The sequence below is a fragment of the Mirounga angustirostris genome, unplaced genomic scaffold, assembly GCF_029215605.1.
Source record: "Mirounga angustirostris isolate CCGP_5_RB_7025 unplaced genomic scaffold, mMirAng1.0.hap1 SCAF_6, whole genome shotgun sequence".
Lineage (NCBI taxonomy): Eukaryota > Metazoa > Chordata > Mammalia > Carnivora > Phocidae > Mirounga > Mirounga angustirostris.
The window spans coordinates 101,400,594-101,404,947 of NW_026991714.1; positions in this window are offsets into that span (position 1 = coordinate 101,400,594).

The window sequence follows — 4,354 nt, forward strand, 5'->3', positions numbered from 1 at the left end:
GTCTCCCCTTGCTGGCCACCCAGAGGGGCCTGCGCCACAGCCCTGACAGCTGGCTTGCTGCGGGTTATGGCTCTGACAGTCACGGGCAGCTTCGTTAAGACAAAAGCCATAGAACAACTGGCTGCCTCCGAGAACTATTGCTTCCCAGCCCCACATGCTTTTTTCCAGGCAAGGCCGCAGCACTGAATGGTGGGTAAGAGAGGCAGATGTCCTCCTCCCCAAGCAGCTGTTTCAGGGCTTCACCCCTTTTGTTAGCCCTTTCTAGGGCAACCCTAAAAGGTAAACGTCTGACCATTTCATCTGCCTTGAGGCTGCACATTTGAAAAAGGCGCGTTTGTTCGTGCTTTTGACTTCAACTTGTTTCTAATAAGCCACTGGGGAAGGGGGTTGGAGGGGAGGCTGGTTTTGTCTGAGGTGTTTAGGTTTTTGTTAAAACTGTGACCCTCATCGTTGCCTGTAAAAATGTGTTGCCATCCCAGCTGGGAAGGCTGGAGGCTGGGCAGTCCCAGGATCAGAGCAGAAATGGGGTGAGGTTTACATTACTAATAAATGGAAGAGGAAACATGGAGAGAATCTGACAGGACAAACATAATGAACTTTTGGGACCCAAGCCTTAGATTGTGTTTTTATAAAAAGACTTGGCTGCTGTGGTCTTAAAAAAAAAAAAAAAAAAAAAAATCAAATCAAAGGCAATGAAAACATGATCTTAATCAGTAGGAAATAACGCAGGTTAGAACAGTCACCCTGAATCTGGCCTGCCTGAGAATTCTGACTGCATCAATGGCTTGGGCTGGGGTCCCCTTGGGAAAACAGAAAACAATAGCTCCTTTTCCGTGTTTTCTTTTTCCTTTGCGGTTGGATTTAGAGGTGGTGCTGCAGGGCGGCTCTGGCCGTTAATGTCTCCCAGTAAATACAGCAGCCTTGCCGGGCTGTATAAGACTGTATAGTGGGAGAAGAGTTTCTTGTCAGACTGGGGGTGGAAACCCACTTACTAGCTGTGTTAGTGGGCAGGTTCTCTAATCTATTTTTTTTTTTTAAAGATTTTATTTATTTACTTGAGAGAGAGAGAGAGAATGAGAGAGAGCACATGAGAGGGGGGAGGGTCAGAGGGAGAAGCAGACTCCCTGCCGAGAAGGGAGACTGATGCGGGACTCGATCCAGGGACTCCAGGATCATGACCTGAGCCGAAGGCAGTCACTTAACCAACTGAGCCACCCAGGCACCCTAATCTATTTTCTGTCTGTAATGATAATACCATCTATCTCAGAAGAATTCTGGGAAACTCGTGCAAAACTACATACTAAGTAGGACAGTGGACGTTTAAAAAATGTTAGTTCTTTTCTCAGGTGGAGAAGAGAAGGCTCTGAGGCCCCAAAGTTCTGAAGACGTACTAAAATTTGCCATCTTTTTCCACCATCTCAATCCTAGTCTTAGCAAAGCTCATTGTGTTATCTCCAAGGCATTGAGGAAGATTCTAGACATAGCCCTCCGGTTCCAGTCCTATCTTATGAAGCCCCTGATCCTCTAAAATTACCGAAGTTGCCCAATATGCCCAATAGTTTGGACAGGCACTGACAAGATGCCGATCAATAAGACAATAGATGTTTCTAGACTTTTGAAGGTCAAAATGTTTCCCACACTCCTGGACAGTCCCTTCAGTGGGACTGGTCTTCTGCAACACCTTCAAGCTGGGTCAGCTGATTTGTACTGAAGACAAATCAACAGGAGTCCAGGATTGTTATTAAGCCAATAGCAAAGCTAATTTAGGGGAGAGAATCCAATTTTCCAGATGACAGGTAAAAGAGTTGTAGAAAATGGACAATTAGGGCGCCTGGGTGGCTCAGTTGGTTAAGCGACTGCCTTCGGCTCAGGTCATGATCCTGGAGTCCCGGGATCGAGTCCCACATCGGGCTCCCTGCTCAGCGGGGAGTCTGCTTCTCCCTCTGACCCTCCTCCCTCTCATGCTGTCTCTCATTCTCTCTCTCGCAAATAAATTTTAAAAATCTTAAAAAAAAAAAAAGAAAATGGACAATTATAATTTATAAAGAAGAAAAGGTTTTCCTAACCTTTGAGAGAATTACTAGATTGGCCTTTTCAAACGAATGGGCCCAAAGCCGCTGGGTGTATTTGTTAAATGGTACATATGTTTTATGCATTTTTCTGTTTGTATTTAGTACTTAGCAATACAAAATGGAGGAACTTTAGTTTCTAAATAAGAAACTTACATTTAACCATATCTTTAAAACCATGTAATCTCATTTCTGGATGACCTCACAAGCATTAAAAAAATGCACAAAGATATTCAATCCAGAATTGTGTATAATAGCCAAACCTGGAAACCAGCTCATTGTCCATTAGTCAGGGACCAACTAGTTAAAGTATAAAACATACACACAATGAACTATTGCAAAGACGTTAAAAATCATGTAGATCTGTATCTGTTGACAACTAAGGTGACCCACTACATATTGCTGGATGAGAAAAGCTTGTTATAGAAGATCATGTGTAATATGATCCCATTTGAAAGAAGTATAGTATGGTATAGCAGTTGTCAAACTTTCTGGTTTCGGGGGTCCTTTACACTAAAAAATTATTGAGGACTCCCACAAAAGTTTGTTTATATGAGACATATAGACACAGATATTATCTATTGTACTTGAAAATAAAACTAAGCCTGCCTCTAAATTTTGCTGTGAACCCAAAACTGCTCTTAAATCTTTAAAGAAACTCCTAAGAAGTGAAAAAATGTTTATTTAAAAATAACAATAAGGAACCCATTACATATTAACAAAATCATGTATTTTATGAAACACAACTATATTCCCCCCCACCAAAAAAAAAAAATTAGCAAGAAGAGGGGCATTGATCTACATTTAATGTCTGGTTCAAAAGAAGACTGGTAGATTAGCTTCTGCATTATAGCAAGTATATTAGTTTGTTAGGACTGTCATAACAAAATACCACAAACTGGGGGAGGCTTCAACAACAGAAATTTATTTTCTCCAAGTCCTGGAGACTAGAAGTCCAAGATTAAGGTGTTGCTAGGATTGGTTTCTCCTGAGGCCTTTCTCCCTGGCTTGCAGATGGCTGCTTTCTTGTTGGGTCATACATGGTCATTCCTCTATGCACGCACATGTCTGAGTTTTTTTGTTTTTGTTTTAAGATTTTATTTATTTGACAGAGAGAGACACAGCGAGAGAGGGAACACAAGCAGGGGGAGTGGGAGAGGGAGAAGCAGGCTTCCCTGCAGAGCAGGGAGCCCGATGCGGGGCTTGATCCCAGGACCCTGGGATCATGACCTGAGCTGAAGGCAGACGCTTAACGAGTGAGCCACCCAGGTGCCCCTGTCTGACAGCTTTTTTCCTTTGGTTATCAAACAACCCTTTATTGAAGGATGTTCCTTTCTAGTCCTCAACTGGACATTTCACCACACCACTGTTGATGTCATGAAGGTAGCAGCCATCCACACTGCAGCCCACGGATCAGGGCAGAGGCAGAAGGAACTATCTAAATTGGGCTTGTCTGTCCTGGATGGTCAGTTTCACCATAATCCTCAGACCCTTCCAATCACCAGTTGCCTTGGTGATGTCATCACCAACGTTTTTTGAAGAAAGACCCAGGGGGGCTGATCTTGGAGGCCAGGGGTCTGATGTACCCATATTTCCTCTTCTTATAAAGACATCAGTCAGAATGGATTAGGGCCTACCCTAAAGGCCTCAGCCTCATTTTTACTTGATCACCCCTTGAAAGGCCCTATCTCCAAACACAGTCACATTCTGAGCTGCTGGGGGGTTAGGGCTTCAACATATGAATTCCTAGGGATATAATTCAGCCTGTAACAGCAGATAAAACTGAAAATAGCTAGTAAGAGTACAGTAGAAATATTGAGAGCAAACTGAGTTAATGTCTAAAAATATATTACATTGGGGCGCCTGGGTGGCTCAGTCGTTAAGCGTCTGCCTTCGGCTCAGGTCATGAACCCAGGGTCCTGGGATGGAGCCCCACATCAGGCTCCCTGCTCCGCGGGAAGCCTGCTTCTCCCTCTCCCACTCCCCCTGCTTGTGTTCCCTCTCTCGCTGTGTCTCTGTCAAATAAACAAAATCTTTTTAAAAATAAATAAATAAAAACATATTACATTATATGTAAACCTGCCAACTTACAAAATTCTAGAAAACACAAAAACATACGAGCACATATTCCATTAACCATCAGAGTGATAATGTCACCATGTCACATAGCCTCTGGAAAACTCCACTGTACACTGACGAGAGAATGAGAGTGAAAAAAACAAATAATACCTTAGTAATGTTAAGAAAACAGTGTGGACCTCACACACAGCCCTAAAAGGTTCCCA